General features: G+C 39.5%; 1 protein-coding gene across 4 annotated transcripts in view; it reads left to right on the top strand.

Moving 5' to 3' along the window:
* The window catches only part of STK4 (serine/threonine kinase 4), a 200,179-nt gene that overhangs the window by 168,004 nt on the left and 7,800 nt on the right, over positions 1-24,375 (top strand). The window lies entirely within an intron of this gene.

Below are 24,375 nucleotides of genomic sequence, written 5' to 3' on the forward strand. Positions count from 1 at the left end.
GGAAAGGGGGTGAGTGGGGTGGCCCACGTCTGTCTCATTCTGGCCCCACCCTCGGCCTGAGAGCCTCAGTGCAAGGAGACACTTGTGCAAGATCTGATGGCAGGGTGGGGACAAGTGCTGGGTGTCAGGGCACTAGGATCCAGTGATACAGGTAGGGCTGGATCCTCTCTGGGTCTCGGTTTTCCTTATCTGTATAAAGGGTGAAGTTTTTCAGGATCTTAAAAACCCAGCAGTGGCTTAGGCAGGAGTTAGAAGTCAGCTTTGGAATGGCAAAGAGGGGTTTGCAGAGCTGTAGATGCCTGGGGAGGGACACGGCATTAGGGATTAGGGTCGGAGCATCCCACTGGGAAGGCTGGCCCAGCTGGCAGGGTGTGAGGCCAGCCCTGACCGCTGCTCTAGGCCCCTGTGATGGTGGTAGAGTCACCATCCTTTGCTGGGGCTGGTTGGCTGTCAAGGCGAGTGGGGCACGGGTTTTGGTTTGGCTGAGGTCTCTGGTCAGAGCAGATTTAAGTGACCTGTGGGCCCTCTTCCCTGGCCCCAAGGGATCCCGAGAAAAAATACCATCTCAGGCAGCATCTCTGCCTTGGATTTCTGTGATGTTGGTTCCTGCATTTGGTGAACGACAGGCAGCTGGGGCCTGGTGTAGGGTAGTAAACCCATAGTAAACACCATAGTACACTGTCAGGCCTGGAGGAGATCAAGTCCTTCCTCCCCACCCACCCCTCTGAATGATGAGGAAACTGTGGGCCAGGGGTGGGAGGGTCTGGCCCAAACACACACACCTAATTCCTGCCTAAGCTGGGACTTCCTCCTCCTCATGATTCCAGCTAGTTCCTGGCCCGGGAAGCAAGGCAGGACCTCATCTGACCCTGAGAAAGGAAGGTGACATTCCAGGGCCTGCCTCACTCACCCAGCAAGGCCCAGAACAGCCCTCATGTCAGGAAGTTCTACCTTGAGTTTAACTTGCATGCCTTGTGCTGATTTCCAAGCTCTTAGGAAAAGAGGGGCCCCGTCTTCAATGATCTGAATTTGCTTTTGGAAACCTGACCCACCTTGGCAGCCTTATTTGGAGGAAAATTTTATGAGGCTAATTTTCATTGAAGAGATGCAAGTTCACCTGTCGGAATGTTGGAGTGTGTGTTGGCTATTTCCTCCCCTAGCTTTTTATTATGAACTTTTCAAACATCTGGGAAGGTTGAAAGAACAGAACTGTGACATCAACAAAAAAGCAAAGAGATAATAAACAGAATTCTGGATCATAGTTATCTTTAGGGCATGGGTGACAATACAGGGTGATGGGATGGGAGAGGAATATTCTGGTACAGTAAGTTGATGTCCTAGTTCTTGATTTGGGTGATGGGGTTACAAGTTCTTAATACTATTCAAGAAATACTGGAGGCAATATACCAAAGCTAAATGTCTATGAGAGGGGGATATAAGAGAGGGGTATGGGATTCTTGGTAGTGGTGTTGCTGTCTGACCTTATTGTTACATTGTATTGTATGGTATTTTATTTTCTTATTATCTTTTTTATTATTATTTTTGCAAAAAATTTTTCATAGTAATGAACATGTTCAAGTGATGATTGTGGCGATGAATGCACAACTATAGGATGATACTGTGAACAATTGTACACTGTGGATGATTGTATGGTCTGCAAATATATTTCTATAAAATTGCAGGCAAAAATATAAACAGAGATACAAGTGTTGGAGGAAACATGGAGAGAGGGATGTACCTATTTACTGTTGGTGGGTGTATTAGTTAAGGTTCTCTAGGGAAACAGAATCAATGAGAGATATCTATGAATATAAGATTCATAAAAGTGACTCACAGAACTGTGGGTATGCACGAGTCCAAATTCCGTAGGGCAGGTCAGCAAACTGGCAACTCCAATGAAGTTGTTCGATGAACTCCTCAGGAAACGATCTGGCAACTTCGACAAACTCCTCAGGAAATGCTTTGCTGGGCAGCCGAAGAAGTGAAGGTCCTCTATCTGTCTCACTTAAAAGTCTTCAACTGATTGATTGGATTAAATCCAGCCAACTGCATTCTCTCATTGTGGAAGACAAGCCCTTCGTTGAGTCATCAGTCACAGCTGCAGCCAATTAACTGATGATTTAATTAACCAGCCTGTTGGTTTATTAACCAGTCACAAACGTCCTTGCAGCAATGGTTAGGCCAGTGCTTGCTTGACCAGACAGCTGGGTACCATCACCTGGCCAAGTTGACACATGAACCTAACCATCACAGTGGGGAAGCAGAGTGGTGTAGCCTATCTGGAGGACAGTGTGGTGGTTCCACAAGAAGATAAGTATGTGGGGGCCATAATGCCCTGAAACTTCATCAAGGGGCATATACTTGGAAGATCTGAGAGCAGGGACACGAATGGACATTTTTTTTTTTAATCTTCATTTTATTGAGATATATTCACATACCACGCAGTCATACAAAACAAATCGTACATTCGATTGTTCACAGTACCATTACATAGTTGTACATTCATCACCTAAATCAATCCCTGACACCTTCATTAGCACACACACAAAAATAACAAGAATAATAATTAAAGTGAAAAAGAACAATTGAAGTAAAAAAGAACACTGGGTACCTTTGTCTGTTTGTTTGCTTCCTTCCCCTATTTTTCTACTCATCCATCCATAAACTAGACAAACTGAAGTGTGGTCCTTATGGCTTTCCCAATCCCATTGTCACCGCTCGTAAGCTACATTTTTATACAATTGTCTACGAGATTCATGGGTTCTGGGTTGTAGTTTGATAGTTTCAGGTATCCACCACCAGCTACCCCAATTCTTTAGAACCTAAAAAGGGTTGTCTAAATTGTGCGTAAGAGTGCCCACCAGAGTGACCTCTCGGCTCCTTTTGGAATCTCTCTGCCACTGAAGCTTATTTCATTTCCTTTCACATCCCCCTTTTGGTCAAGAAGATGTTCTCCGTCCCACGATGCCAGGACTACATTCCTCCCCGGGAATCATATTCCACTTTGCCAGGGAGATTCACTCCCCTGGGTGTCTGATCCCACGTAGGGGGGAGGGCAGTGATTTCACCTTTCAAGTTGGCTTAGCTAGAAAGAGAGGGCCACATCTGAGCAACAAAGAGGCATTCAGGAGGAGGCTCTTAGGCACAGTTATAGGGAGGCCTAGCCTCTCCTTTACAGCAACTGTCTTCCCAAGGGTAAAACCTATAGTAGAGGGCTCAACCCATCAAACCACCAGTCCCCTATGTCTGTGGTCATGTTAGCAACCATCGAGGTGGGGTAGGCCAATACCCCTGCATTCTCCACAGGCTCCTCAAGGGGGCACTACATATTTTTTTCCTTGTTTTGTTTTGTTTTTTTTAACTTTTTTTTCATTTTTAAATCAAGTGTATGAAAAAAAAAAAAAAATACAATAAAAGAACATTTCAAAGAGACCATAACAAGGGAGTAAGAAAAAGACAACTAACCTAAGATAACTGCTTTACTTCCAACCTGTTCCTACTTCACCCCGAGAAAGTTACCTAATATAGCAACATTTCTGTGAACTTGTTCCTACTATATCCATCAGAAATTAACAGACCATAGTCATTCCTGGGCGTCCCCAGAACGTTAAATAGCTTATCTGTTCTTCTTGGATTATTGTTCCCCCTTCCTTAATTGCTCTCTATTGCTAGTTCTCCTACATTCTACATTATAAGCCATTTGTTTTACATTTTTCAAAGTTCACATTAGTGGTAGCATATAATATTTCTCTTTTTGTGCCTGGCTTATTTCGCTCAGCATTACGTCTTCAAGGTTCATCCATGTTATCATATGTTTCACGAGATCATTCCTTCTTACTGTCGTGTAGTATTCCATCATGTGTATATACCACATTTTCTTTATCCACTCATCTGTTGAAGGACATTTGGATTGTTTCCATCGCTTGGCAATTGTGAATAATGCTGCTATGAACATTGGCGTGCAGATATCTGTTCATGTCACTGCTTTCCGATCTTCCGGGTATATACCGAGAAGTGCAATAGCTGGATCAAATGGTAACTCTATATCTAGTTTTCTAAGGAACTGCCAGACTGACTTCCAGAGTGGCTGAACCATTATACAGTCCCACCAACAATGAATAAGAGTTCCAATTTCTCCACATCCTCTCCAGCATTTGTAGTTTCCTGTTTGTTTAATGGCAGCCACTCTAATCAGTGTTAGATGATATCTCATTGTGGTCTTATTTGCATCTCTCTAATAGCTAGTGAAGCTGAACATTTTTTCATGTGTTTCTTGGCCATTTGTATTTCCTCTTCAGAGAACTGTCTTTTCATATCTTTTGCCCATTTTATAATTGGGCTGTCTGTACTATTGTCATTGAGTTGTAGGATTTCTTTATATATGCAAGATATCAGTCTTTTGTCAGATACATGGTTTCCAAAAATTTTTTCCCATTGAGTTGGCTGCCTCTTTACCTTTTTGAGAAATTCCTTTGAGGTGCAGAAACTTCTAAGCTTGAGGAGTTCCCATTTATCTATTTTCTCTTTTGTTGCTTGTGCTTTGGGTGTAAAGTCTAGGAAGTGGCCGCCTAATACAAGGTCTTGAAGATGTTTTCCTACATTATCTTCTAGGAGTTTTATGGTACTTTCTTTTATATTGAGATCTTTCGTCCATTTTGAGTTAATTTTTGTGTAGGGTGTGAGGTAGGGGTCCTCTTTCATTCTTTTGGATATGGATATCCAACTCTCCCAGCCCCATTTGTTGAAAAGACCATTATGGCTCAGTTCAGTGACTTTGGGGGCCTTATCAAAGATCAGTCAGCCATAGATCTGAGAGTCTATCTCTGAATTCTCAATTCAATTCCATTGATCTATATGTCTATCTTTGTGCCAGTACCATGCTGTTTTGGCAACTGTGGCTTTATAATAAGCTTCAAAGTCAGGGAGTGTAAGTCCTCCCACTTTGTTTTTCTTTTTTAGAGTGTCTTTAGCAACTTGAGGCATCTTCCCTTTCCAAATAAATTTGATAACTAGCTTTTCCAAGTCTGCAAAGTAGGTTGTTGGAATTTTGATTGGGATTGCACTGAATCTGTAGATGAGTTTGGTTAGAATTGACATCTTAATGACATTTAGCCTTCCTATCCATGAACATGGAATATTTTTCCATCTTTTAAGGTCCCCTTCTATTTCTTTTAGTAGAGTTATGTAGTTTTCTTTGTATAGGTCTTTTACATCTTTGGTTAAGTTTATTCCTAGGTACTTGATTTTTTTAGTTGCTATTGAAAATGGTATCTTTTTCCTGAGTGTCTCTTCAGTTTGTTCATTTCTAGCATATAGAAACATTACTGACTTATGCGCATTAATCTTGTATCCCGCTACTTTGCTAAATTTGTTTATTAGCTCTAGTAGCTGTATCGTCGATTTCTCAGGGTTTTCCAGATATAAGATCATATCATCTGCAAGCAATGACAGTTTTACTTCTTCCTTTCCAATTTGGATGCCTTTTATTTCTTTGTCTTGCCGGATTGCCCTGGCTAGCACTTCCAGCACAGTGTTGAATAACAGTGGTGACGGCGGGCATCCTTGTCTTGTTCCTGATCTGAGGGAAGGCTTTCAGTCTCTCACCGTTGAGTACTATGCTGGCTGTGGGTTTTTCATATATGCTCTTTATCATGTTGAGGAAGTTTCCTTCAATTCCTACCTTTTGAAGTGTTTTTATCAAAAAGGGATGTTGTTCTTCTTGACCAAAAGGGGGATGTGAAAGGAAATGTAATAAGCTTCAGTGGCAGAGAGATTCCAAAAGGAGCCGAGAGGTCACTCTGGTGGGCACTCTTACGCACACTTTAGACAACCCTTTTTAGGTTCTAAAGAATTGGGGTAGCTGGTGGTGGATACCTGAAACTATCAAACTACAACCCAGAACCCATGAATCTCGAAGACAGTTGTATAAAAATGTAGCTTATGAGGGGTGACAATGGGATTGGGAAAGCCATAAGGACCACACTCCACTTTGTCTAGTTTATGGATGGATGAGTAGAAAAATAGGGGAAGGAAACAAACAGACAAAGGTACCCAGTGTTCTTTTTTACTTCAATTGCTCTTTTTCACTCTAATTATTATTCTTGTTATTTTTGTGTGTGTGCTAATGAAGGTGTCAGGGATTGATTTAGGTGATGAATGTACAACTATGTAATGGTACTGTAAACAATCAAAAGTATGATTTGTTTTGTAAAAAAAAAAATAAATAAATAAAAAATAAAGTGGAGGGGAAAAAAAAAAAAAGAAGTGCTTTGATGCATAAAAGTTTTTAATTTTGATTCAAAAAAAAAAAAAGGGATGTTGGATTTTGTCAAATACTTTTTCAGCATCTATTGAGATGATCATTTGGTTTTTCCCTTTCGAATTGTTAATGTGTTGTAATACATTGATTGATTTTCTTATGTTGAACCATCCTTGCATGCCTGGAATGAACCCCACTTGGTCATGGTGTATGATTTTTTTAATGTGTCTTTGGATTTGATTTGCAAGTATTTTGTTGAGGATTTTTGCATCTATATTCATTAGGGAGATTGGCCGGTAGTTTTCCTTTTTTGTAGCATCTTTGCCTGGTTTTGGTATTAGATTGATGTTAGCTTCATAAAATGAGTTAGGTAGTGTTCCATTTTCTTCAATGTTTTGAAAGAGTTTGAGTAAGATTGGTGTCAGTTCTTTCTGGAAAGTTTGGTAGAATTCCCCTGTGAAGCCATCTGGCCCTGGGCATTTATTTGTGGGAAGATTTTTGATGACTGATTGGATCTCTTTGCTTGTGATGGGTTGGTTGAGGTCTTCTATTTCTTCTCTGGTCAGTCTAGGTTGTTCATATGTTTCCAGGAAATTGTCCATTTCTTCTACATTATCCAGTTTGTTGCCATACAGTTGTTCATAATATCCTCTTATAATTTTTTTAATTTCTTCAGGATCTGCAGTTATGTCACCTTTTTCATTCATTATTTTGTTTATATGGGTCTTCTCTCTTATTGATTTTGTCAGTCTAGCTAGGGGCTTGTCAATCTTGTTGATCTTCTCAAAGAACCAACTTTTGGTGATATTTATCCTCTCTATTCTTTTTTTGTTCTCTATGTCATTTATTTCTGCTTTAATCCTTGTCATTTCTTTTCTTGTACTTGGTTTAGGATTGGTTTGCTGTTCATTTTCTAGCTTCTTCAGTTGATCCATTAGTTCTTTGATTTTGGCCCTTTCTTCCTTTTTAATATATGTGTTTAGTGCTATAAATTTCCCCTTCAGTACTGCTTTTGCTGCATCCCATAGGTTTTGGTATGTTGTGTTCTCATTTTCATTCATCTCTATATATTTAGCAATTTCTCATGCTATTTCTTCTTTAACCCACTGATTGTTTAGGAGTGTGTTGTTTAACCTCCAGGTATTTGTGAATTTTCTAAGTCTCTGATGGTTGTTGACTTCTAATTGTATTCCCTTGTGGTCAGAGAATGTGCTTTGAATAATTTCAAACTTTTTAAATTTATTGAGGCTTGTTTTATGTCCCAGCATATGATCTATTCTGGAGAAAGTTTCGTGAGCACTAGAAAAGTATGTGTATCCTGGTGATTTGGGATGTAATGTTCTGTATATGTCTGTTAAATCTAATTCATTTATCAGATTGTTTAGGTTTTCAGTTTCCTTACTGGTCTTCTGTCTGGTTGATCTATCTATAGGAGAGAGTGATGTGTTGAAGTCTCCCACAATTATTGTGGAAACATCAATTGCTTCCTTTAGTTTTGCTAGTGTTTCTCTCATGTATTTTGTGGCACCTTGACTGGGTGCATAGACATTTATGATTGTTATTTCTTCTTGTTGAATTGTCCCTTTTATTAGTATGTAGTGGCCTTCTTTGTCTCTCAAAACATCCCTGCATTTAAAGTCTATTTTATCTGAGATTAACATTGCTACACCTGCTTTCTTTTGGCTGTAGCTTGCATGAAATATTTTTTTCCATCCTTTCACTTTCAATTCCTTTGTATCCCTGTGTCTAAGATGAGTCTCTTATATGCAACATATTGATGGTTCATTTTTTTGATCCATTCTGCGAATCTATAGCTTTTAATTGGGGAGTTTAATCCATTTACATTCAACGTTATAACCATGAAGGCATTTCTTGAATCAGCCATCTTATCCTTTGGTTTATGTTTGTCATATATATTTTTCCCCTCTCTCTATTAATATCCTTTATTGTACCCATACCGAATCTCTTTAGTACTGAACCTTTCTCCAAGTCTCTCTGTCCTGTCTTTGTTTCTCTGTCTGTAGGGCTCCCTTTAGTATCTCCAGTAGGGCAGGTCTCTTGTTAGCTAATTCTCAGCATTTGTTTGTCTGTGAAAAATTTAAGCTCTCCCTCAAATTTGAAGGAGAGCTTTGCTGGATAAAGTATTCTTGGCTGGAAATTTTACTCTCTCAGAATTTTAAGTATATCATGCCACTGCCTTTCGCCTCCATGGTGGCTGCTGAGTAGCCACTACTTAGTCTTATGCTGTTTCCTTTGTATGTGGTGAATTGCTTTTCTCTTGCTGCTTTCAGAACTTGCTCCTTCTCTTCTGTGTTTGACAGTGTGATCAGAATATGTCTCGGCATGGGTTTATTTGGATTTATTCTATTTGGAGTTCGCTGAGCATTTATGATTTGTGTATTTATGTTGTTTAGAAGATTTGGGAAGTTTTCCCCAACAATTTCTTTGAATACTCTTTCTAGACCTTTACCCTTTTCTTCCCCTTCTGGAACACCAATGAGTCTTATATTCAGACGTTTTATATTATCTATCATATCCCTGAGGTCCGTTTTGATTTTTTCAAATTTTTTCCCCATTCTTTCTTTTATGCTTTCATTTTCCCTTCTGTCATCTTCGAGGTCACTGATTCGTTGTTCAACTTCCTCTAGTCTTGTACTATGAGTGTCCAGAATCTTTTTAATTTGGTCAACAGTTTCTTTAATTTCCATAAGATCATCTATTTTTTTATTTAGTCTTGCAATGTCTTCTTTATGCTCTTCTAGGGTCTTCTTGATATCCTTTGTATCCCATACTATGGTCTCATTGTTCATCTTTAGTTCTTTGAGTAGCTGCTCTAAGTGCTGTGTCTCTTCTGATCTTTTGATTTAGGTGCTTGGGCTTGGGTTATCCATATCGTCTGTTTTTTTCATATGCTTTATAATTTTCTGTTGTTTTTGGCCTCTTGGCATTTGCTGAACTTGATAGGGTTCTTTTAGGATTTGTAGACCAATTGAAGTCCTTATCTCTAATTTATCAGATCTACAGCTTCGTGGAGTACACTTTCTCTAACTAACCAGCAGGTGGCGTCCACGAGCCACCTGTTCTCCACAAGCCAGTTCTCCCCTGCTGTGCCTTTGTGGTGAGTGGGGGAGTGAGTCTTGTGGGGTCCAATTGGTGTACCAAGCTTGCGTGTGTAGTTGGTGTTGCCGCCCTGTATATGGGGCGTGTTTCTGGGCAGTCGGGGAGGGGGGGTGGCTCTAACAATCAAATCTCCCTGGTGATCCTGGAGTTTTAAAGCTGCTGCAATAGTCTAATCCTTCAGTTCAGTCCTGCCACAGTTTGTCTCTGCCACTGACCCACAAGTCCTTGGTATTGGAGTATGGCTCCTGAGACTTGCAGGTGGGTCCCTCTTCCAGGCCGTGCACCCCCTGGTCCTCTGTTGAGGGATGACTGTGCTATGTCACAGGTGAGTGCCGTCCCCCCAGGGCGGTTCTGGGCTGCTGGGCTGTGTAGGGAGGCTCCCAGTCTGCTGAAATGATGACTGAATGGGGCTTTGTTAATTCACACTGCTCCACCTTCCCAACTCTGGGACAATCAGCTGAGGTTGCAGGGAAGGCTAATGTCCATGCCCAGTTTTATGGTGTGTGCCTGTTATTTGAAGCACTTCCGTCACACTGGGGTGTCTGGGGCAGTGCTGGGCTATGGGGCTGGCGATGGGCAGGAGTGTTTCCTGTCCACCAGGATGATGGCTGTGAGCAGACGCCCCCCTTTTCTTGGGAAGTTGTGGTGTTTAGTGAATTTTCTCAGCCACTGGATTATTGCCTTTTGTCTCAGAGCTCTCTTAGTTCTGCTGTTGTCTTGACCTGCCCAAATAGCAAGTCTTTGAAGCTTTCTGTATTGGGCTTCTTAGAGTAATTGTTTTAGAAAAAGAAAAAAGGATTAAAAAAAAAAAAGGGCCCTCCTCACAGATCTAATGGGTTATTGAAATGCTCAGAGACAAAGCAATTAGGGCCATTAAGGAAAGGTCCACAGGGTAGAGAGATCAGCTTTTCTTCGGGATTTGCATATGAGCCTGAGGGCCTGAGCTCTGCCCTTCCTCTTTCTATGTTCACTAGAATTCCAAAAATCCTCTGCTTTTATTTTGGAGTTTTTCGTGCTGTTTTTTTCTATGCCTGTCTCCTCTCTGCTGGGCTGGCTGCTCTGAGATTCTCTGGTGTCTGGTCTCAGTCTATCTATGGTTGGAGTTTGGATCAGTAGAATGAGTTTCCGATAAGAGCTGCCACTGCAGTTCTCCCTTCTCCTTCCCGGAGCTGACAGCCCCTCTTCCCACGGGACTGAGCCTGGCAGGGAGGAGTGCGGGTCCCCTGCCGCAAAAACTTACAGATTTTGCTGATCGCAGCAGTTCCACATTTTCATGAGTGTTGCATGAAGTATGCCCAAAGTCAGATTGCCCTGTGGTGTCTAGTCCACGCAGTTCCTGGCTTTCTACCTACTTTCCTGGAGGAGTAACTAAAACATACAGCTCACCAGTCTGCCATCTTGCCCCGCCTTCACGAATGGACATTTGCACGCTGGTGTTTATGGAGGCAGTATTCACGATTTGCAATGGATGGAGATGGCCTAAGAGTACATCAACTGATGAAGAGAAGGGTGAACTGTGGTGTATGCATACAATGGAATATTGAGCAACTCTGAAGAGTGAAGCTCTCAGACACACAATGAGGTGAATAGAGCTTGCAGAGATCATTTTGAGTGAAGTATGCCAGAAACGAAAAGACAAACATTATAATGCCTCACCAGTATGGACTAACTACATTGTGTAAACTCTGAGAATTGAATCTTAGAGCACAGCTTATCAGGGGTACGCTTACTATAATGGTCCCTAGGTTGTAAGCTTTTATTGCAGTCACATCTATTCCTGAGTTGTAATAGCTATCTCCAATTTCTGAGATGCTGAGCTTTTTTGTGTATAACCTGGTCGGTCTCTGGAAGTTTGGGTATCTGTGTGACACCTGAAACTCAGAGCTAGAGCTCAACAGCTATGAATGTCAGTATTACCTCATACAGCAACTGTTTAAAAAGCTGAAAAAGAGTCCAGACTTCTATTAGAGATATGAATGAAGCAGATCTGGTTAGGACTAAGGCAGTTCAGGCCAAAGGGTAAAATATGATATTGACTGTGTTTTAAAACTCAACTTCTGTGTGAGACCAAGGGAGGAGATGTTTATTTGGTGCTGGATATATATTTTCTGCAGCACACTAAATAATTTAACTTGTACAGTCAGTTTATTCAAACACAATAATTACATGGAACTTTTAATAGGAAGTGAGATACGGTAGGTTTGTACAGGTTAATGTGAAATCCCGAAACATCTCAAAGTAATTTGGACAGAGAATAAAAATATATTTGCAGGCCCTCCTTGAGGAAGTGGGGGAAAGTGTGGAAATGTTGGACATCCCCACCTGAATTATTACTGATATTTTCACAAACATTAAGGACTAACAATTTAGTAGGCCGAGCCCTTGATCTTGGGGATTGCCCTTATGAAGCTTCTTACTGCAAAGCAGAGGCTAAACCTGCTTAATAGTCTCCCCCCAGAGAACCTCTTTCTTTGCTCAGACGTGACCTCTCTCTCTCAGCCCACTCAGCAGGTAAACTCATTGCCCTCCCCGCTACGTGGGATATGACTCCCAGGGGTGTAAATCTCCCTTGCAACATGGGACATGACTCCTGGGGATGAGCCTGGACCCAGCATCGTGGGATTGAGAACATCTTCTTGACCAAAAGGGGAAAGTGAAATGAAACAGAGTAAAGTTTCAGGGGCTGAGAGATTTCAAATGGAGTCGAGAGGTCATTCTGGAGGGCATTCTTATGCTTTATATTAGATATCTCTTTTTAGTTTTTAGTGAATTGGAATAGCTAGAAGGAAATATCTGAAACTGTTGAACTGCAACCCAGTAGCCTTGATTCTTAAAGATGATTGTATAACTATATAGCTTATACGGTGTGACTGTGTAATTGTGAAAACCTTGTGGCTCACACTCCATTTATCCAGCGTATGGACAGATAAGCAGAAAAATGGGGAAAAAAAAGTAAATGAATAATAGGGAGGGATGGCGGGGTGGGATGTTTTGGGTATTTTTTTTTACTTTTATTTTTATTTTCATTTTTATTATTTTTTTGGAGTAATGAAAATGTTCAAAAATTGTGGTGATGAATGCACAACTATATGATGATATTGTGAACAACTGATTGTACACTTTGGATGATTATATGGTATGTGACTATATCAATAAAATTGCAGGAAAAAATTATGTCTTGAAGAACCTTTAAATTTTCTGAGATTTTTTCAGCTTTGAATTTCTATTTTTATTCCTTTGGGATCAGAGAATGCTTTCCTGCTTCAAAAAAATGTTTTGGGTTTTTTCCTATGGCTTAATATTTTTTTTGTAACTATTCCATTGGCATTTGAAAAGACAAATTATTATCCGATACCAAGGTATAGAGTTTGACTTTTATGCCCATAAGATCTACCTTACTGATTATGTTGTTTGGCTTGTCTATATACTTACTGGGTTTTGTCCACTTGCTCTGTATTAATCTAAAAGTTTCTTTTCTTTTTATCTTTATCCCTTTATAATTTCTGCTTATGCTGTCAGTTTGCTTGTTCCGAGGTAAACACTGCTGATAACTCTTTATTGTAGACTGTAGTTGTGCATCATATGGTGCCTTTATTTTTTCACTATATTTATTTATTCAATTGCCTAAATTCATTCTTTTTTAACATAAAAATCACTACCTTTGTGCTCTACTTGTTTGCATTTATTTGCTCTGTCTCTGCTCATCTGTTTTATGTTTTTTGTTTTTCAGAAGTTTTTGAAAAGAACATTAAGTGTGTTTCTGGTATATAATAACAGTTGGGTTTTGTTTTAGGATCCAATCTGAAAGTTATTTTTTTCCCCTTTTAATTAGTGAGTTGAGCTATTGTCACTTATTGATATGATGGGCATATTTGATTTCAGTTGCATATTATTTTATGTTGTTTATTGTTCTATTTATATATTTAGACATTTATTTACAAACCTATGGTCATATATATGTACGTATTTATTTTAAAAGTTGTTTACTTAATGGTTTTATTTCTTTGCTCTTCTTTGTGGTTCTTCCAGAATATAAGAAGTTTTGTAATTTTGTTCCAGCAACTAACTTTATAACTTTAACTAATGCCTTAGTCTTTGCTTTCTTTAGATAGTTTTCATTGGTTTCCTACTATGTGCAACAATAAACTTAGCTTCTAGCATCTTGCTGCCTCCTTTCCCTCCACCAACAATTTTTAGTCAGTGTTATCTTTCTTGGTCTTAAATATCCATATCCTTATACAGTTTCATAAAAACATTTCTTATCAACATAAAGTTCACATAACATAAAATCAACCATTAACCATGTTAAAGTGTTCCATGCAGTGGCATTTAATATATTCACAATGTTGTGCAGTCATCACCTCTATTTAGTTTTAAGACATTTCATCACCCAAAAGGAAAACCTGTATGTTAAGCAGTTGCTTCTCATTCTCCCACCTAACTACCCCCCCCCCACCAGAAGCAACTAATCTGCTGTCTGTCTTTACAGATTTGCCTATTCTGGATGTTTCCTGTAAAAGAAACCCTGGCTTCTTTCACCTGTCATAATGTTTTCAGTGTTCATCCATGTTGTAGCATGTATCAGAACTTCATTCCTTTTTTACAGCTGAATAATACTCCATTGCGTGGATATGCTGCATTTTGTTTATCCATTCATCAGGTGGTAGACATTTGGATTGTTTCCATTTTTTGGCTATTGTGAATAGTGCTGCTGTGAACATTCATGTATGAGTATTTGTTTGAATATCTATTTTCAATTATTTTGGGTATATGCCTAGAGGAGAAATTGCTGGATTATGTGGTAATCCTATGTTTAACTTTTTAAGGAACTACCAAAATGTTTTCCACATGGCTGTACCATTTTACATTTCCACCAGCAGAGTTTGGGGGTTCCAATTTCTCCACATCCTAGTCAACACTTGTTATTTTCTGTTTTGTTTTGTTTTGTTTTTACTATACCCATCCTATTGAGGGTGAGGTGTATCTCATTGTGGTTTTAATTTGCATTCCCCTGATGACTAATGATGTCGAGCATCTTCTAATGTGCTTATTGGCCATTTATATATCTTCTTTGAAGAAATGTCTGTTCAAGTCCCTTGTGCATTTTTTAATTGGCGTTTTTCTCTTTTTATTGTACAATTGAAAGAGCTCTTTATATATTCTGGATACTAGAACTTTATCAGATAAATGATTTGCAAATATTTTCTTCCATTCCATAGGTTATCTTTTCACTTTTGATAGTGTACTTTGGACTTTGGCGCACTAAAGTTCTTGATTTTGATGAAGCTTATGCTATTTTAAATATCCTTTGACTCAAAGCTATGATATATAAAGCAATCCATGAGCTTACTTTTTATTCACTTTCTCTCCCCCTTGTTTCCCATGTGATGGAAATTTGAATATTTCTACATTTTCATAGCATATCGTATGTACATTCTATTTGTTACTCTTTTTCCCACCTTTTTTTAGAGTTAGGCAGTTAAAAATATTCAGTGCTCAACATTAATCATTTTGCTAGTTTCCCCAAACATTTCTAGGCTGGATAAATCTTGTCCCCTGTAAACTCCTGAGGTAAGCTCCTGGGAACAATATTCCTTCAGTTCTTACATGTTCATAATGATTTGCTTTCTAGTTGAATGACACGTTAGTTGGACAGAAAATCTTCAGTGCACACTTTCTTTCCTTAAGTGTCTTTAGGTATTGCTCTGCTGTTTTCTGGGAGTGAGTATTGCTATCAAACAATCTGATTTTTCTAAGAGTTTTTGTGTTTGTTTTTTTGAGAGTGGGTTGGCTTCCTGAAAGCTTCTCTTTTTATTTTTAAAGTCCAAATATTTTACTTGAATACATCTTATTTTTACCTTTCTGGTTCAATTTTTGCAAGTATATGATGTATGATATCTATCTATATCTATATCTATTCATCTTCTTTTATTTCAGGAAAATTTTCCTGAATTACAGTTTAATTATTTCTTCTATTTTGTTGTATTGGTTTTCTTTTCTGTGGGACTTGATTTATCTATGTTGCCTCTCCATTGGCTTTCTTATATTTAAGACTCTTCCACTAGTCACTTTTAGTTATTTTTAGTTTTGTGTTTCATTTTCTATGTTTTTCTATTTTTTTCTTTTTGTTCTTTACCTTGTTCTTAGTCTTTATGTGTGTTTGTGCTTATCTTCAATTTCTTTACTGAGATACCAGTTTCCATTTCACATCTTCCTGTTATCTTGTCATCTCTTCTTCAAGTTTCTGTATTTGTGCTTTCTGGTGATCCCACATACCTTCAATTGCATCAATAATTTTTAAACATTCATTTTAGAAAGTCAGTTTTCCTTAGCTTTGTGTTTTACCATGTATTTTTAAAATCTATTGATAAGCTTTGCTACTCATTTCTGATTTATTTCAAAACTGGTATTTTTGTACAGATTCTGTGATTTAAAAGTTTGTTTCTTATTTTGAATGGGAGGGATAGTAGTGACAGGCTTCCTGGTTTCTAGCCCAAGGGCTCCCTCTTCTGTTGCTGCAGTAGTGGGCAGTTTGCTGTACTATGGAGCCATTTCTCCGATTCTCAGATGTTGGTCTGACTCTGGGCTCCTCCCACCAGCCACTGCCACAGACAGTGCTCCATCCTTGCATGGTGCTGAGCTCTCCCGTAAATGTGCTTTCTCCTTTTCCCTGCCACCCAGGCATTCTCCAACCCTTTTCTCTCTACCCCTCCCAGCACTCGGTCCTCCTTGGCTCAGTCTCAGACCTGTTTACATCAACTCCCACTTCCTTCTGGGTTGGTCATGAATTTTGCTTGGAAGTGTAAGCCTAGGAAGGAGAATGTGTATGAATATTGAAAAGAATAAGGAGTGCATTGTGGCATTTATGGGGCACTGTCTTAATCAATGGCCGTTTCATTCTTTCCAGAGTATCTTCCTGCAGAGGCTGGAAATCGAGAGACTGTCTTTTCCCGACTCGTTCACAGCTAGGGTTTCAGATGCGCTTGGAATTAAATGCACTCGTACAAATAGCTAAATTGTTTTTCTGTTTAAACTACTTAGAGTGACTTCTGTTGTCTGCATCTGAACCTTAAGCAACATATGGTACTGTTCTAGTTTGCTAATGCTGCCGGGATGCAAAACACCAGAAATGGATTGGCTTTTATAAAGGGGGGTTTATTTGGTTTCACAGTTACAATCTTAAGGCCATGAAGTGTCCAAGGTAACACATCAGCAATCGGGTACCTTCACTGGAGGATGGCCAATGGCGTCCAGAAAACCTTTGTTAGCTGGGAAGGCACGTGGCTGGCATCTGCTCCAAGTTCTGGTTTCAAAATGACTCTCTCCCAGGACGTTCCTCTCTAGGCCACAGCTCCTTTTCAAAATGTCACTCTCTATACCTCTGGGCTCCTACAGGTTGAGGAAGGAGGGGACTTGAGCATCTACTTGTTTTATAAACTTTCTGTTTTTAGCCCCCAACTTCTCTGACTTCTGAAGTAACGGCTGCCTCCAATTCCTATAAGCATTTCTGGCACTCAGCAGGGTAAATTGGCTTGCTTCTAATCACCATCTCCCTCTCCAGGGAGTTACATTCCACCCTTCTCCTCTCTGCTAAGTAATTTACTATTCTGCCATCAACTTTCAGTCTTTATATGTTACATTTGGGGATTGCATATGTAGTGTGATTTTCAAGAGAAAGAGTAGGCAAGAAAAAAAAAATGTTGCTCTTGGGGTGTTTGTCTTCTCTTAGATTCTCCGAATCAAGAGTCTGCTTTCCATGGCTGTCTTCAAACTGTCTCTCATCTGCAGCTCCTCTCTCAGCAACTGTGCATTCTTGAAAGTGTCCCTCTTGGCTGTATCAAGCTCATCCTTCTGTCTGAGTTTATATAGTGCGCCAGTAAACTAATCAAGGCCCATGCTGAATGTGCGGGGCCACAACTCCATCAAAATTATCCAGTGAAAGATCTCACCACAGTTGAGTATCACATCTCCACGGAAACATCCAATCACGAGTCTCCAACCCAATCAACACCAATATGTTTCCTACCCACACAAGACTGCATCAAAGATAATGGCATTTTGGGGGACATAATACATTCAAACTGGCACAGGAACCATAATATTTTTTGACATTCTGACACATTTTAAGCATCTCTCCTTACCACTTGCATTAATGGCTACTTGCATCTAGTCATTTATTTAGATAGAACTGTCAGCCATCCGTTTTCTTCACTCACCTTATTTCTTGATTTCTTTATACTGGTTTATTTTTTATTAAAATTTTTTTGATATTTTCAGATCACAATAGTAATGACTTTTGTTATGACAAGGAAAAAAATAAGGAACCAATATACACATAAAGGAAAAGCTTCTCATCAGTCCTTGTCCTGTCTGCTTTCAATCCCCCTCCCTGATGTAAGCAGTGTTAACAGCCTGCTGGAACCCCTCTCACAGGCTTCTCCTTTTCCAGCCATAGATATGGACATATGGGGAGTTTCATTTTGTGTTCTTACTGAAATATTAAGAAAACATACATATTATTCTCCTGTTTGGTTTTTTTCCTGTTGGAATGATGTTACGGACTTTGCTAGAAGTCTGTAGGTAAAGCAGATAAAGATCTAGTACTATTTGTTCTTTTTCTAATATATTTATACAAAAAATAGGATCACATTATACATGAGGTTATTTTAGTGAAATAATAGTCATTCATTTATTTTTACTTGCCTTTTTCCCCCTCTCTCCTCCTTTCTTAATAACTTTAATCTTCCTTTCAACCACTCAGGGAACCCATATTAATATTATGATGTGCATCCTTCAGTATTTTTCTTAATATGACCCTAACCACATTTCTTTACTATAATCATGTTAAAAACATGCATTCACTATGTGCAATCATCTATTTTTTGGTTCTCTATTCTGTTTCATTTGTATATTTATTTATCACTATTCTAATACCACATTATCTTAAAACAGTCCTGACATCTGTTATATTAAGTCCTATTAACTTGTCCTTCCTTAAGAGTATCTTAGCTATTCTTGCCTTTTGCATTTTGTATACATTTTAGAATCATATTGCCAAGTTAAAAAATCTTTCTGGGGGTTTGATTGGAATGACATTGAAGAGAATTGATGTCTTTATCATCCTAAGTCTTCCAATCCATTGGTATGGTATACTTTTCTAGTTCATTTGAAGATTTAAAAACATTTCTATCACTAAAGGTTTATCTCTCTGGAGTGGTTCCACACAGAATTTATCAGATTTATTTCTTAGCTCTTCCTATTTTATTATATGATTACAAAAATAATTAACATTTCTTTTGCAAATTATGTGTTTTTGATATGTAGAATGCAATTAATTTTTGTATATTCCCTTGTACTCTTCTATCATAATAAAGCACTGTTATTAGATTCTAATTTACCTATAGGTTTGTTTAGAATTTTATAAACACAGTTGCATAAATTATGACTAATGATGGTTTTGTTCTTTCTTTTCAATACTTATACTTAGAATTTCTTTTTCTTGCCTGACTTTGTAGGCTGGAATTTCCTGTATAATAGTGAATAGAATTGGGGATAGCATGGGGTTGTTCTTGACTTCATACATACTTTAATGTATGATGTTTGCTGTGGGGCAATTTTTATTAGATTAAAAGTTATTCTCTCCATCGGAGGTGGCACCCAGGGCCTTGGGAGTACTATGGACACATCCATGTGAGTAAATAGTTTCCTGTTCGTGCCTCAGGCTGAGGAGGCACCCTGTTGTGGTTCTCTGAGGTGTTTTTTTCCTAAATAGCAAGCACAGAACCTTCATTTTCTGCACTGTTCCCATGCAACAGTTAAAAAGCTGGAAAGGGGGGGGCTTCCGGGAAGATGGCGGAGTAAGTGAGGCGGAACTGGCTTCTCCTTCCCAGAGTAACTAGAAAGGGGCCAGAGGACACCAGGGACCGTGGTTCCAGGGTGTAACCAGCCATAGAGGGTCCTCCAGAGAATGTGGAAGGGGCACCCAACAAAAACCAAGGAGAGACAGCGGCTGGAGGGTCATGGTGAGTGAGTTCCCATCAGGACCACCCACCCCCCCAGGTTGCCAGCAGCAAAACTGCCTCTGGGCAAGGGAGTGAGTAGCGGCAATCTGCTCCCGTCTACCTACCATGACAGTTTGCTGGGGGGTGATCCTCCGGCCAGACAGCAGGAAGCTCCTGTGAGGGAGCTGGGCCAGCAGCGATTGCTCTCCCTCCCACAGAAGTGGTGTGTGTGTGTGTGTGTGTGTGTGTGTGTGTGTGTGTGTGTGTTTTCAATGAAGCGGGGAAGTGAACAGGTACCATAACAGCGATCAGGAGCCCCTCCCACACCCCGGAGACTAGCGGGTGCAATGCAGGCAGAGACCCAGCAGGCAGGGCCCAGTTCCACCTGTGGGGTGCCCTTGATGGGGCTCCCTGCCTATCTGCTCCGGGCCCATGTTGCAGCCCCAGGATTGGGATTCTTCAGGGCACACGAAGACCCAGTGCACTGACTGTTTCCCCACCCAGTTTGGACTACATCCACTGCACAGAAGTTGGGAAGACCTGCTTGAGAGCTCCACCTGCTGGTAGGTTAGGGAAACTGCACTCCAGCAAGCTGTTCCTCAGGAGTGCCACCTGCGGACAGAATTGGGAAACTGCACTCCAGCAAACCAAATTATATATAAATGCTCAATTAATTCTGCACTTTCCAAAATTCCCCAAAGCCAGCAGAAAATTATAAAGCACTTAAAGGATGAAGAAGACATGGACAAACCAAATGAACAAATTAAAAAGCCACAAGAGACACAAAATTTGGAGCAATTAATCAAAGAAGTATACAGAAACATCAATATTATGGCTCAGGATATAAAGGACATGAAGAAGACCTAGAAGAGCATAAGGAAGAATTTGCAAGAGTAACTAAAACAAATAGTGGATCTTATGGAAATAAGAATTACTATTGATCAGATTTAAAATATTCCTGAAACACGTAACACCAGATTTGAAGAAGTAGAGGAATGAATTAGTGACCTTGAGGAAAAGTCGATGGAAAGTAAAAGCACAAAAGAATGAATGGTGAAAAGAATTGAAAAATTTGAAATGGATCTCAGGGAAATGACGGATAACATGAAGTACACAAATAGAAGAATCATTGGTGTTCCAGAAGGGGAAGAGAAGAGTAAAGGGCTGGGAAGAGTATTTGAATAAATTGTTGGGGAAAACTTCCCAACCCTTCCAAGCAACATAAATATGCAAATTAAAGATGCCCAACAAACTCCAAATAGAATAAATCCAAATAAACCTACTCTGAGATATATACTGATTAGAATATTAAATGCTAAGGAGAAGGAAAAACTTCTGAAAGCAGCAAGAGAGAAGTGATTCACTACATGCAAGGAAAACAACATTAGACTAAGTACTGACTTCTCAGCAGGCACCATGGAGGCAAGAAGGCAGTGGTATGACATATTTTTGATAAGGTCCCCAAATCCACTGAACTGGGACAGAACAGTCTCTTCAACAAATGGAGCTGGGAGAACTGAACAGCCGTAACAAAAAGAATGAAAGAGAACCCCTACCTCACACCCTATACAAAATTAACTCAAAGTGGATCAAAGACCTCAATATAAGAGACAGTACCATAAAACTCCTAGAAGATAATGTAGGGAAACATCTTCAAGACCTAGTATTAGGAGAGCACTTCTTAGACCTTACACTCAAAGCACAAGCAATGAAAGAAAAAGTAGATAAATGAGAACTCCTGAAAATCAAAAGCTTCTGTACATCAAAGGAATTTGTCAAAAAGGTGAAGAGGCCACCAATGCAATGGGAGAAAATATTTGGAAACCATGTATCTGATAAGGGACTGATATCTTGCATATATAAAGAAATCCTACAACTCAACAACAGTAGTACAAACTACCCAATTATAAAACGGGCAAAAGATATGAAAAGACATTTCTCTGAAGAGGAAATAGAAATGACTAAAAAACACATGAAAAAATGTTTATCTTAGCTAGCTATTAGGGAGATGCAAATCAAGATCACAATGAGATATCATCTCACACCCATAAGAAGGGCTGCCATCAAACAAACAGGAAACTACAAATGCTGGAGAGGATGTGGAGAAATTAGAACTCTAATTACATACTCTAATTACATACATTGCTGGTGGGACTGTATAATGGTACAACCCCTCTGGAAGACAGTTTGGCAGTTCTCAGGAAACTAGGTATTGAATTACCCTACAATCCAGCAATTCCAATTCTCACTATATACCCAAAACATTTGAAAGCAGTGATACAAACAGACATTTGTACACTGATGTCCACAGCAGCATTGTTCACAATTGCCAAGAGATGGAAACAATCCAAGTGTCCCTCAATAAATGAGTGGATAAACAAAATGTGGTATATACATATGATGGAATACTATGCAGCAGTAAGAAGCAACAAGATCCTGAAACATATGGCAACATGGCATGGATGAACCTTGAATGAATAATTATGAGTGAAATAACTCAGACACAAAAGGAGAAATATTGTATGTTACCACTTCTATGAACTATTTGAACAATGTAAAATCAATATCTTATAACAAAATTGGAGACCTAGTGATAGACAGTAGCTAGTCAGGGGGAATGATAATCTAATATGTTCAGATATGTTAATGATGATGAATTCAAAGGTATGGTAATGGATAGGGGTGACGATTGTTTGTTAACAGGATTATAAGTATCAAAGCTGTACTGAAGGTGAATAGGAATGAAAGAGATTGTTTAAAGGCATGTTTCCCACTGATCAGCACCACAAATACAGTTAGGAGCTTGCATGATATACTTCTAAGGTATGACGCTAGCACAGAGAGTTGACAACAGAAGGGTATATGGGAAAAATCTATATATTGCTTACTAGGGACTATAATAGGAATACCATACTAGTATTACACGAATACTGGGGACAAATAATTAAGGGCTGAAAAGAGCTATGAGATGTTTTGGGTCATGAGAATTGTCTAAAATGGAGAGTGATATGGATTGTACAGCTAAGTGACGATAATATGAGATATGGATGGATTATCATGGACATAACATATGCTATGTGAATTTAGGAACCCCCTACTTTATAAGTCAAGCCCTCAATATTGAGTCTTGCTTGGGTGAAACTAATGGCTGTAGAGAAGAGGCTGAGCTCACCTGTATTTATGTCTAGGAGTCACCTCCAGAGAACCTCTTTTGTTGCTCAAACATGGACTTTCTCTCTCTAAGCCTAACTCTGCAAATAAATTCATCACCCTCACTAGAGCTCGGCAGATATGAGTGTCAGTATTAGTGTGTGCAGCAACTATTAAAAATGCTGAAGAAGAGTCCAGACTTCAATTAGAAATATGAATGAAGCAGATCTAGTTAGGACTAGGTATGATACTGACTGTTTTAAAACTTCAACTTCCGTGTGATACCAAGGGAAGAGATGTTTATTTGGTGCAGGATCTATATTTCCTAAACAATTTAACTCATACAGTTTGTTCAAATACCATAATTACATGGAACTTTGAATAGGAAGTGAGACCTGGTAAGTTTGTACAGGTTAGTGTGAAATAGCAATACATCCCAAAGTAATTTGGGCAGAGAATAAAAATATATACACAGGCCCCCCCTGAGGAGCTGGGGGGAAACTTAGAAGTGTTGGACTTCCTCAACCAGATTGTTGCTGATGTTCTCACAAACATTGAGGACTGGTGGTTTGATATACCGAGCCCTCTATCTTGGGGCTTGCCCTTATAGAGCTCATTACTGCAAAGGAGAGGCTAAACCTGCTTATAATTGTGCTTCAGAGTCTCCCCGAGTGCCTCTTTGCTGCTCAGATGTGGCCCCCTCTCTCCAGCTAAGCCACCTCGGCAGGTGAACTCACTGTCCTCCCCCCTACGTGGGACCTGACTCCCAGGGGTTTAAATCTCCCTGACAATGCAGGATATGACTCCTGAGGATGAATCCGGACCCAAAATCATGGGATTGAGAACACCTTTTTGACCCAAAGAGGGATGTGAAATGAAATGAAATAAAGTTTCAGTGGCTGAGAGATTCCAAATGGAGTTGAGAGTCACTCAGGTGGGCATTCTTCTGTACTATATAGATAACCCTTTTAGGTTTTAATGTACTGGAATAGCTAGAAGTAAATAACTGAAACTATCAAACTGCAACCCAGTTGCCTTGACTCCTGAAGATGATTGAATAACAATGTAGATTACAAGGGGTGACAGTGTGATTGTGAAAGCCTTGTGGCTCACACTCCCTTTATCCAGTGTATGGATGGATGAGTAGAAAAATGGGGACAAAAGCTAAATGAAAAATAGGGTGGGATGGGGGGATGATTTGGGTGTTCTTTTTTACTTTTATTTTTTATTCTTATTTTTACTTTTTCTGGTACAAGGAAAATATTCAAAAAATAGATTGGGGTGATGAATGCACAACTATATGATGGTACTGTGAACAGTTGATTCTACACCACAGATAATTGTATGATATGTGAATAAATCTCAATAAAACTGAATTTTTAAAAAATTCATCACCCTCCCCCCGATGTGGGACAGGACCCCCAAAATGAAGGAGCCTTCCTGGTGACATGGGACATGGATTCCAGGAATGAGCCTGACCCTGGAATTGAGGGATTGAGAATGCTTTTTGACCAGAAGGGGAAAAGAAAGGCAACAAAATAATGTTTTAGCGGCTAAGAGAATTCAAATAGAGTCAGGAGGCTGTCCTGGAAGTTACTCCTATGCAAGCCTCACCTAGATATGACAAACGACCACAATATGATAGGGCCTAAGTCAACAGTAGTCCCGAAAAACTTAAAGAGTGCCCGGATCCATATCTGAGACTCTAGAAAGGTTTCACTCACTGAGTTGATTCATCAGAAACTTAGATCCTTCAGAGAACTCCTATACCAGCTAAGTCCCAAAACCCAGAGGCAACAGCCTCTTCAAGAACATCAACTAGATGTGTGCCCTTTGCTCTTAAAG

Source organism: Choloepus didactylus, chromosome 19 (genome assembly GCF_015220235.1).
Source record: "Choloepus didactylus isolate mChoDid1 chromosome 19, mChoDid1.pri, whole genome shotgun sequence".
Taxonomy (NCBI): Eukaryota; Metazoa; Chordata; class Mammalia; order Pilosa; family Megalonychidae; genus Choloepus; species Choloepus didactylus.